We start from the raw sequence: 12,757 nt of genomic DNA on the forward strand, positions 1-12,757 counted from the left end.
ATGACTCATTTTCGACAACTGTTGTCCAGTACAGTAATGTTGAAAAGTCATACTTACCTTGCAAATGTAGCTTCTTAGATTTAAAAGCATGTTTACGGCTCCTTTTCTGATGGTTACTTTTCAAACCTTTAAGAATTGTCAAAATGTTTACATTTTATTTTTAATTGTCCTATTTTAACTTGGAAAGCTGAATGTCTTTCTCTTAAAATTCAGGCTCTTTGGCACTTCCTGCATTTCAATATATTGATTTAATAGGAAAATTGATTGGGACTGCTAAAACAAATAGAGGAGACAAGTGTCATTCAGTAGTGAAATATTTTGTTTCAGGAACAGTTAACAGAGGGCACAGAAACATTATTTACAGATTATTTACATTATTTAAAGCATGCTGAACTTTGAGATATGAATTGTTCTTCATTGTACATACAATTAATATCTGTATTTTCCTTCACAAACATTATGTTAAAAATACTGAGATAATTGTGCCCTGATAAATCTGTTGCTCTTTATGGTGTCTCAGGACTTAGTTGCATTTGAACTGGTGGGAAAGAGTGCTGATTTTTTCCCTTCTTCTTCATTTTTTTTGGGAAATATCACGGCAATGATAGTTAGATGAAGGAAGTAATGGAGAAAGGAAGATCATTTCTTCCAGAGAGCCCAATGCCCTTTGACTTGAGATAACTGCTCATGGTACACCCACTCATCCCATTTGCTTTGCATCTATTTTGCAGTTTTTGCTATATATTCTAAAACTTCTTTGAGCAGAGGTAACAAGATGGGAAGTGCAGCCTCTCTAGTCTCAAAGCCACTGTCAGCTCCTTTGGGGGTGGAGAATGAAAACTATATCCAGCATGCGTTCCTATTTGACTCTGGCTGGAGTTTCTGCTGCTGCTGCTCTTTTTCCACTACCATGATGAGTGGAAGGATTCTCCCCGCTTCATCTGGGATGTCTCAGATTCTCTGTAGCTGAAGCTCAGTCTCCTGACTTCTTTAGACATGGCAGAACTTATCATAGTTGTTAGGGAACTGCCATCGGCTCAGGGGCGAGAGGGGGAAAGGCGGATGGATTACAGAGAGCCTCCAAAGATTGTGGGAAGCAGCACTTCCTCAGTGAAGGAAGGGAGCCATGCCTCTAGTGGGGAGGAGATGCAGGGCTCGGAGGAGGCAAGGTGGTGCCAGGACACCTTGCCTGAGCAAAGCGGGGAGGAGGGAGGTCCCCCATTACTCAAGCCTTCCTTGTGCAGTCGGCTTCCGTGCAGAGAAGGGAGGCGTTGGCTGGGGGTCAAGAAACTATCCTGCTGGGGAAGGTTTAAAGACTGCCCACTCTCAGATTCTGCTAGTGAATGAGCAAGACATGGAATAGTGGTGCTCTGCCTTGTAAAGGTTGTAGCACCAATAGTAAAGCTTTTGAAAAGACCAGTGAGGCATCTTCCCTGATCGCCGTCGAGCAACCACCCGATAACCTTAACAATAGTGGAAGGAAATCCACCCTAGATCAGCTCCAGTTGTCCCTCTGGCACATAAGAGGCAGGGGAGAACTGATAAAATAAACACAGAGAGACATATTTAATCTATAGATAACAAGTGGTGCAGAGACCTAGTTTGTGGAGGGTGGGGACAAGGCCACACTATCCTGGAGACCCTCCTGCAAGGGGATCAAAAGAGATGTTCATTTGGACTCCCAGTAGAGCATGGCAAACTGGAAAGAATCCATTGCTAGCTCATCTGCCAGCATGGCTAATTATTTGGTGATAAAAGGTGGTCAGAATATCTCCTAGGGTCAATGAGAGATTGATAGGCAAGCCTAAGAAGTTCTGAAGAGACACTCTCCCATCATTATCAAGAGGAGTTTAAACCTCCAGAGACTTGGGGGGGGGGGGCTTTGTTCAGAAAATGGAGTTACAGCACCTCAAACACCGAATAATTGGTCAGAACCGTTAAAATAAACACAGACAGGACTTCCGGGGAGGTGCCTCCGGTAATGGCCGAATTCCTCTGACCGGGAGGAATCTGTTCCATGGAAATCTGGGTCTGGCTGCCACGGCGAAGGCGGAGACCCATAAAAATCACAGGCAGGAGAAGCCTGTGAGCGTGGGATTCGGCGGGCATCTTTTGCGCCTCCCCTACTCGCAGGGAACCCTGGTTTTGGGGCTCCGGAGCGACGTGGGGTGGGCGGCGCGGTGCTTCGAATCGTCTGCTTCTTCCACGGAGCGAAGCTGCATAGCTGCTGCCGGAGGGCGCTGACCTTTTCCTGTGGACAATTTGATTTTAAAGTAATTACCCGTGAGTAGAGCTGAAGCAGAAGAATTGGATTTCTAAATGTTTAATTTGGCACCGTAACGGGGAGGTTCAAAACAGGAAGTCCGCCTTCCCCTTTTGTAAATAGACTGAGGCAATGAAGTTGCAAGCTGGAGTCCTGGAAAGTCTTTTGTAAAAGACTAAATTTCCATCGGCAAAGAACATTAAACCCCCTCTTGGAGGCAGGAGAAGAGAGGGGGAAGTTGTGGACTGGGTATGCCTGTGGGAGAGAGCGAAGAGATCTAAAAATACCGCCGCTCTGAGCCTGGAAACGGGCTGCTAGCAGGACTAACGTCTTTTGGAATGTTCATTGACAGCGTTTAGAACGTTCATTGGCAGCTAGCTAAACAAGAGAAATACATTGTTTCTACTGTCTCCGGCTCCTTTAAAAAGAAGGAAAGGAAAAGGAAAGGAAAATTAAAAAGGAAAATTAAAAAGGAAAATTAAAAAGGAAAATTAAAAAGGAAAATTGAAACTAACTTTGGATTCTTTGAATTGTGTCTAAAAGAGGATACTATTGACTATTACAAATAGAAACTGTTTCCCCCTAGTGGAAGCCTTTGAAACTGGTTGCTTTATAAGAGCTGGGCTAGTGGAATTTCCAGCTGCAAGTTAAAAACCGTGAGACTCTGGGACTGACCTTGAATCTCTTAAGTGTTATGGTAAATGGAAGAGGAAAAGCAGACCAGTCAGCTGCTGATAAAACATTAAGGTCTGGGAGGACTTGGCAACAATCCAGGAGAGGTTCATCATCAGGCCCCCCTGCTCCTTCTGTTGCTGCCTTTGTACCAGTACATTTAAAACCAAGAGGAATGTCAACAGAAGAGGCTTTAGTGGTTGCACTATATAAGATAAATGGTTCACTGGATCAGCTTAACAGGAAAATGGACGCGATAAATGTGAAAGTGGATGAAACAATTACTAAAATTAACTTAAATACAGAAAGTATAAATAATACCAATACAGAAACCACCCAGAAATTGATACAGGAATCTATTTTGATATGGCAAACTGCGGAGGAAGCCAGGAAAAAAGCCGTTGCTGCTGAATGTAAAGTAACACAACTGGAGAGAAAGAGAAAGAGAGCCCCAGCCCTACAGAGGCAATTTGATGAACATAGGTTGACCCTTGCTATGATTGAACTTAAAAAAAAAACAGACGAATTTGAGGATTAGAGTTCACCTTTGGTGGACATGCCCAAGGATCAAGACACTTTGGGAGATGATTCATAATGAAATGAAAAAGGTATTTAAATATACCCTTTTGAAGAAACCAGAGGCCTTTCTCCTGGGCATGGTCGGCCAATTGGTGTTAAAGAAGGATAGAACTTTTTTTACGTATGCAAAAATAGCAGCAAGAATACTCACTGTGAAGTATTGGAAGACACAAGATTTATCTACTCGGGAAGAATGGCAGATGAAGTTGATGGACTATATGGAATTGGCAGAAATGACTGGCAGAAATCTGAGACCAGGGAGAAGAGTCGGTGGAAGAAAACTGGAAAAAGTTTAAGACTATAGAAATATTGTAAAAATAATGAATGTTAGAAAAATGTTGGAATGAAGTTATATGGCTTTAGTAGAAATGCTATAAGGAATTAAGTGTAAATAGATTAATAGAGTATTAAAGGGAAAAATAAGGTTAGAATGTGTTAAGATAATTTTAGGATAGAGAACAGAGGAAGATGGAAAGGAATTGCTGAAACAATTAACAGAAGTGGAATACAAAAAGGGAGGTGTGAGGAGGTCATGGAAATAAGTGAATGAAAGATAAGATATGGAAATTGTTCTGTGTTTTAAATGGTTTGTGTCTTGTTTTGTTACTTTTATGTGTTAGTGCTTTGTAGTGTTTTTGTATTGTATTGTATTGTATTGTATTGTATTGTATTGTATTGCTGTATTGGTTTTTTTTGTCTTTCTGTTTTGTTGTGTTTAAATTGTTGGAAAACTAATAAATATTATTTTTTTAAAAAAATAAACACAGACAAACAAACTTTTAATCTATAGTGGGGGGGACGACTTGAATTGTGACGGGTGGGAAAAGGTTGCACTGTCCAAGGGCTCCTCCTGCAAGTGGGTCAAGAAAGAGGCTCATTTGATTAGCCCCATTGTGACCCAATGAAATGTCTTTGTAAAGCATGCTAAGAAAATGTTCCAAATACATGGAGAAAATGTCACCCTTTACTATGAACATCCTAGAAAGGTAGCTGACATGTCCCTCATTCCAGAAATAATTAAGGACCCCGATATTGTGTTGGCAGGCCTACTTACTATATAACCAAAGTGGCCTTTTTGCTACACCTCCTTCTGAAATGAATGACACCTCCTACCGGTGTTTCCAGTTCTCCAGAACCACCCAAGGCTTATGTTTCTGCTGCTATGCCTCTGGGGCATGGAACTCCAAATGGATAGATTGGCACTATTTACAACACCACCAACGTAAAGGTTGGCTGGGAAATTATACACATTGCACCGAAAGATTTTGATTGTGGGGTTCCTTCAATACCCCCTATCAAAGAAACACCACATCTTCAGATCTATATCCATACTTTCCCCAATATACAGTCAATTTCACCGGACAGGATAACAATGCGGTGTGTCAGGAAAAATCCTGAAGCTACAAATGCAGAGAAAATGGTTCTCTTTTCAAATAACAACCCTTTTGAGAGTGAAATAGCAAAGAGGCTTGCTGTAGATCAAATAATTTATGCAGCACAAAAGAAAGCCATTTAAGAAGAAGAGGAAAATGTCTGACTACCAACCGTTTAAATAGACAAATAAGTGTGACTGGCTATTTGTGACCCCCAGGTAAATATGAGCAGCATAAAGACTAGTACGGTTGGTCAATAATATAGCGGGATAAGCCTGTGATGAAGCGATGTACAAGCTTATGCCCAAAGGACCTATGGCCATTGCAGAGCTATTATGACTTCAATTTCAACATTCATGATTTATTTGACAGGAAGAAAGATTTACATCTAAGAAGCTACAATTGCAAGTATGTCTGTGCCGTATGACAGGTGTCGAAAATGGGTAATTTAAGAATCAGCTTTTGTTGTCAGACACTAGATGTTAATCATCAAATTAGTTGCATAGCACAAGATCATACACCATCCTTTGATTTGGTCATTAGATCCTCCTTTGTATTCATATCAGGCCTGAGTACAATTATGTAGCACTTGGGAATGAAGATGTAGCCCAGCACTGGAGGCCAAGATAGAGAAGATCTGCACGGCTACCATGTATTTCCCCTTTGTGCTCAGGTAGGTGGGCACAAAGGAGACCCAAAGACTGCAGAAGACCAGCATGCTGAAGGTGAGCAGCTTGGCTTCATTGAAGGCCCCAGGCAGTTTCTAGCTAAGAAAGTCACTGTGAAGCAGATGGAGGCCAGGAAGCCCATGTAGGCAAGGACACCATAAAACATGGCAACAGACCCTACATTCTATTGCAAGGTGATCTCTCCAGCCTGAGAGGTCATGTCAGACTCTGGGAAGGGTGGAGAGATTCCCATCCAGATGATGCAGATGGCAACTTGGACAGAAAATGACAATGGAGTTGACCAGACTCTTCCCCAGGCATCTCTTGATTGTGTTTCCTGGCTTTGTGGCCACGAAGGCCAGCATCACAGTGATAGTTTTTGCCAATACAGAAGAGACAGCAACTGAAAAGATCTCTCATCTATTCTATGGTTAGCAGAACCAGATCCATTGAGTAACTGAGCTTGTAGGGAAGGGAGGGTGAATGTTCAGGACATGGGTGTTGGTGTTACAACTGGGGTGTTAGTTGCAAGTGCTTTTGCTTTTATTTTGGAGGCCGTGTACTTTTAGGGGGTTAAAGTTCTTTAGTTTGAAGTAAACTACTGACTATTTCAGCTGCTCTAAATCTTGACTCAATATTTCTCTGACACAGGACCTTCTGTGCACCAGATTTCTCTCCCCAGGGCCCCAGCACAGTGCAATGAATGACACTGTGCTGCTATTTATTCAGACGTTTGGACAATTATGGAAAATACCGCTTGAGTTTAAAAAATCACTGTGATTCTGATAATTAAGGAAAACAAGGTTCACCCTACTTTGGTGGCATTCATGGAACATTAAAAGAGTATGCTGCCATTTAAATGTCCTCTTTCGCCATTGTTATTTATACTGGTCCTAGAGGTTTTTTTAAGGTCAATCAGACAAAATGAATTAATAAAAGGGGTGACAGTAGGTCAGAACGAATATAAAGTTAAAGCCTTTGCCGATGATCTGGTAATAACATTAGAAGAACTGACAAAAAGTGTAAAAGAAGTTTTGGAGGAGATGGAACAATTTGGGCAGGTGGCAGGGTTTATATTACATAAGAAAAAAACTAAAATAATTGCAAAAAACATGGATCGAAGTATGTCAGAAATAATGCAACATCAAACAGCGATAGAAGTGGTGAAGAAAGTGAAATATTTGGGAATATTGCTAACTCCCAAAAATATTGATTTGTTTCAAAATAATTATACACCGGTGTGGAATGGAATAAAAAAAGACCTGGAGGTGTGGAGAAGGATGAAGTTATCTTTCAGGGGTAGAATTTCAATGATCAAGATGAGTTTGCTTCCAAAGATGTTATTTTTATTTCAGACTATCCCAATTATTAAGGGGGTAGCGATCTTCAAAGAGTGGCAAAGAATAATTTCAAGATATATCTGGCAGGGCAAGAAGCCAAGAATTCAATTTAAGTTATTAAAAGATGCGAAAGAAAGAGGAGGCTTCACTCTGCCAGATTTGAAATTATATTATGAAGCATCATGTCATTGGAAATGCCCTTTTACTTCTTCTGTCAATAATTTATTTTAGTATTTTAATAATGACAGTAGTATAGAAGTAGTATAGAAATGCAGTAAACAGACAAATATTGTGCTAGAGAAGAGATATTCCTTCCTTGTTGTTTGTGTAGGACCAGGATTTTAATCACAATTGTAATGTAACAAACACTATGGATAATATGGAAGGATACAAAATGTTATTATGGAATAATATGCAGTTGTAAATGTTGGCAATAGGACCCATGGAGGGGATGGGGGGAAATCTCAAGATTCAGAGAAATCTCTTTATGTGGTTATGTAATGTGATAACTTTTTACTTGTAAAATCAAATAATATTTATTTTTTTTTTTAAAAAAAAGTTGTTTGTGTTGGTTTCCACATTCCCTTTCCAGTGCGCAGACTTGGAGTGTGATATTCCCCATGCCATGCTTCACTTTCAGACATGCTTTGAATTCAAAATTCAGCACTCCTGAAGGGGGTTCCTTTAACCAGCCACACCCCTCTCTCTCCTCCTCCTCCAAGCCTTTGCTGAGCTGCTTCTCACGGAGGAGAGCTGCTCAGCTGAGTGAGAATAAGGAAGTGAAGTTATGGGAGCATTGTCTTGTCTGCTCAGAAGACCTACTGAATTGCAATGAATTTTGGTTCCTGCTTCCCTGTGAGAGGGCAGCCCTCCTTCCAAAGAAATGTCAAGTGTGAGGCAGTTAGGCCTGCCCTGCCCCAAAGTGACTAGCAGTTCAAGTGAGGAGGGTCTGGCATCTCAGAGTTAGGAGCTAGATCTGGGAGTTTTCACAAACATGTTTTTCTCCCAACTACGACCCCTGCACATGAATATCCATAAATTCTTGAAGATTTTGTACAGTTGCTGTTTGTTTCCTTTGTAATTATTAAAATCACAGTGGTTTCCATACAACTTCTTCTACTTTGATACTTGGGCCATACCCACTGAAGGTTCAACATGGGTTTCTGTGGTCGTCCGCTTAAAAAAAAAAATGGTTAGCCACCTCCTATTCAGCTGTGGTCTTTATTGGTGCAACATTTTACAGGGCAGAAGAGTAGAAGTATGTGCTTTCGAGAGTTTACAACCATGGAAGCAGAATCATAAGAGGATTTATTACAATCAGGTAGTACAGAAATTTCGTCATAGCTTTCAGTTTGTTAAAGCTAACAAGTAAATTCACCATTCACCTTCTCTATTTTCCATGGTGTGTTACATGGAAGATTGATAAATGAATTTCCATATCTGTGGTGCTGCAACATGCTATGCTAATCGACTGAACTATCCTGCAGATCTCACCATTCACCATGGCAGAGATTGGGGGGAGGGAGTCCTCCTCTAAGAACTTGGGCTCTGATCCAAGTATGCTGAATTGGGCTCAATAGCTACAAAATTATATAAAATACCACAACAACTGGAAAGGTCCTTAAGAACCTTTAACTATCAGATAATCTAAAAAGATATACAGTATGGGAATGTGACTTTATCAACTGTTTGTGATGTATAATGTATGTTCTTGCCCAAAGTGTAAGACTTAATGACTCCCAGCTAATAACGTGTGAAAATCTCTCTCTCTCTCTCTCTCTCTCTCTCTCTCTGTATATATATATTGTGTTTGTGTGTTACATTTTACAAAGTGAGAGTTAAATCTCATGGTATTACCATACTTAAATATTTTATAGATTTGGAACAAATGTGGAACTGATAGTCCTTAAATGAATGGGTAAGTAAATTTTCACCTATAGGCACCAATCCCAATTTGTACCAGTTTATAGAGTTTTGTGAAGACATCTATCATCTGCACAAACAGGGACATAGTAAAATGAGGTTTAGAAATCATCAGAAGAATATCATCTGCATATGAAAGCAATTTATATTTAACTGAATTATGGCCTACTCCATAGATCTCCCGATGTTGTCTAATAGGAGAAGCAAATATGAAAAAGCAAGGGTGAAATTGGACATGCTTGTCTAGTTCCTCTAAGTTGGGGTGCTCCAACTTCTTTGTTTCTTCCCAGGATCCAAGTGTAGGATAAACAGAGTTTTTGCAAAGCATGTTTTTCTCCAGCCTGCACCTGCGCATGAAGCCATGTACAGAGTTCAAGACATTTCAGACGCCATGCTTGTTCCCTTTATAATTATCAAAATCATCAAAATCATAGAGGGGTTTTTCTTTCATCTTTTTCTCAACAAAGCTCCAGAGATTTGTCCAAAGATCACCTTTGAGTCCACTCAGGGAGATATCTGAATTGTCAACAACGTAAGGTAATTAAAATATATCATCAGAGCAGAGAGGAATTGGTGCATAAAGGCCTTCTGTATCACTGACAATTTGGGTTCAGATTTAGGACAGGAGAGTTGCAATACAAGGGTGCAAGGCTGACTTCTATCCCTTCTAGGTGTGAAGTCTTGGTTGCATTCCATCAACATTATCTAAATATTTTCTAGTTCAGGGGAGCAGTCATAGACAAGGAAGGTGTTGCAAGCAGGCACAGAATGGTACTGCTTCTCCTGATCTTCCTGCCTCATGCAGACTGTGGAGCGAAGGCAAAATGCCCCTTGACCTTGGAGAGAGACTGGATTGAGCCATTCAATTATTACAGGCCAGGAAACCACCTCATTAGTGGAGTCTTCTCTGCCACAGCTGCTGTATTAAATCCGTGGCACTTCAATGAGCGTCCCTCTACCAGCTTTAGTAGGTAAGTCAATTTAGGGGAATGGGGTTACTGCTGCTCCGTGTAACATTGATTTTTACTTATCATCCTTTTGGAGCTGTAGTGTATCTGTGTACTTTGGTCCTGCCAGGTTGTGGTGCTTTGGGGTCTATATTTTTAATTCTTTATTTTCCTTCTTTTTTTTAATGTTTGCATTCTTTTTTAAAACAAATCAATAAAATTACTTATAAAAATAACAGGCTTGAAAGGGACCCGAGGGGAAGGGAGGAGAGTGTGAGAGAGGGGGGAAATAGATGTTCCGTGTTATTTAATGAGCCTCTAAAAACCTTTTCTCTCCTATTATTCTTTGAAAGTCTGTGCCCGTCTAATTCCATCATGAAAAATTCACTCTATTTTAGTTTTGTTTTCCATAGAATAATGAGTATTGACTGAACAAGGCTTTCCCAACAATCAGGCATCATTAAGTGAGGATTTGCTGTCAAACATCTGAACTTGGATCAGTGTTAGTATGATTAAATTCTAGAAATTGAATCCAGGACTTTATATTATCCTTAGAAGCTTGTCAAAAAAAAGAAGCAAGAGTTGGAAGTGATATATTCACTGAATGCTGGAGGATAGGATCTGATATGTACATTTTTTCAGGAAAACAGGAACAAAGTACTGGCTGCCCCTGTCCTTCTTCTTTGCCATTCAAGAAATCAACCAGAATCCCAGGCTCTTGCCCAACATCACTCTGGGCTACAATATCTATGAGAACTTTTTTCAAGGAAGGGTGACGTATGAAGTTTTGGTAGACCTGGTCTCTTCTAGACAGGCGAATGTTCCAAACTACAACTGCGGAGGACAAAATAACTTGATTGCTGTTCTTGAAGGGGCTGACTCTGACTCTCAAAACTCCATCCAGATTTCAAGCATGTTGGGCATATATAAAATGCCACAGGTAGAAATGGAAATGGTGGGATCATCTGACTGTGGTTCTCAGCCATGAAAGTGTTGGCTAGTATCAACTCAGAATGAGGAAGACATAGGATGTCAAGGAATTGAAGAAAGGAGATAAGGAATGGTCAGATGAATTGCTGTGCTCTTTTGGATATTACCTGTCCTTCCTTCCTTCCCTTTGTGTCAAATGTGGGTGTGGGTGTGGGTGTGGGTGTGTGTGGGTGTGGGTGTGGGTGTGTGCATGTGTGTTTGTATGCCTGTGCATATAAAATGAGAAGGAAGGGAACTTCCCTCATACTAGTCACCATACCACTAAAAATTGAATAAAGCAGAAAAGTTTCCCCTGAGTGAAACTGTGAAATTTTGTTTATTAATTGAAAACTTTCATAACCCACTCAATAATTTAAAAACCTTTTAGTAGTGCACCACATAAAGCAGTAAGAAAATTGTTGAAATGTACAGTAGAATACCAGTAAAATAGAAGGATAAAAGCTTATTTTAAAAGAGGAAAACAGGAACTGAAGGACTTCATAAAGATAAAGATGGGATGCAATCTTATGTGCCAAGGAAAGTCTGAGCAAAAAAAGCAACGTGTCTTTATAAAGAAAATATATGTTATTGGGGCTAAGAACTATTTCGTCTTTGATCCCAAACACTGCAATCCAACAGTCCTTCTTTTCTTGCCAGGTCAGCTATGCTTTTGGCTCCCATGTTCTGAATGACAAGAGGCAGTTCCCCTTTTTCTATCGGACGGTCCCCAAAGAAGATGCCGTTTACCCAGTGATTGTCAAGCTGCTCCATCACTTCAGATGGACGTTCATTGGTCTCATTGCTCCAGACACCGACAATGGAGAGAAGTTCATGAAGAAATTGACACCTGTGCTATTAGAGAGTGGCATTTGCGTTGCCATCTCACTAAGCATCCCACAAGTTTATACAAACCATGTGACAGTCAATGTTCCTCCATTAGAAAAGTGGGGACAAGTCCATGTATTTTTTTATTATGTAGAAACTACTTATTTCTTGCTGGGAATACGACTTGGAAACATAATATTTGACCAGCTGGTCAAACCCACTGCAGGGAAAGTCTTGATCACAACATCTATGTGGGATTTGAGTGTAGATTTCATCGACAGTCTTTTAGATTTCCAGCACTTTCACAGTATTCTTTCTTTCTCTATTGGGGCAAATAAATGGACAAAATATGATGATTTTTATGCCTTTTTCTTTGCAATCAAGCAGTTTTGGGAGGAAGCTTTTAATTGTTCCTATTCACAGAATACATTGTCAATGAAAAGCTGGACAAGATGCAGAGAAAGAGAGGAACTGGAGATGCTGCCCCAAGAATATCTGGAAAGACTCTTATCTCTAAACAGCTACAGGATTTACAACACTGTCCAAGCTGTGGCCCGTTCCTTAAATGCTGTGTATTCCTCTAGATCCAAGTGGAGGTTGAAGGACAGTCTGGAAGTTCAAAGGCTACAACCATGGCAGGTATTTCATTTCCCATCTTGGACATCTCAGCCAAACATGGCAATCAATTGTACAATTTCTTGGAGATTGCTTGAGAACTTGGGGAATGCGGTGGGAAGGTGAGAAGCTCTATCCTTTGTCCAAAGATTGTGCGTGTTGATGGAGCCTGTATTAGGTGTCTGAGTGACTCATCTTCTCATTACAATAGAGTCTGATACACAGTCATACTCCGGGTTACAGACGTTTCAGGTTGCGTTTTTTCAGGTTACAGACCCGAGTTACTTCTGGGTTTCGGGTGTTGCGAATGCGCAGAAGCGCTGAATCGCAACCCGCATGTGCGCTGACGCGCCGCTGCAGGTTGCAAACGTTGCAGGTTGTGAACATGCATCCTGCACAGATCACGTTCGCAACCCGAGCCTCCACTGTATATGGACACTTGTCATATTTCTGACGTATTTCTATTCCGATCCCATTAATATGCTTTCAACTAAATTTTCCATTTCATATAGAGTATCTTGAATATTTTTTATCTTGAATATTTTTATACAGAGCAGATAATAGCAGCAGTCATCATCTGAGG

Source organism: Podarcis liolepis (assembly GCF_965112155.1).
Source record: "Podarcis liolepis genome assembly, chromosome: 2".
NCBI lineage: Eukaryota > Metazoa > Chordata > Lepidosauria > Squamata > Lacertidae > Podarcis > Podarcis liolepis.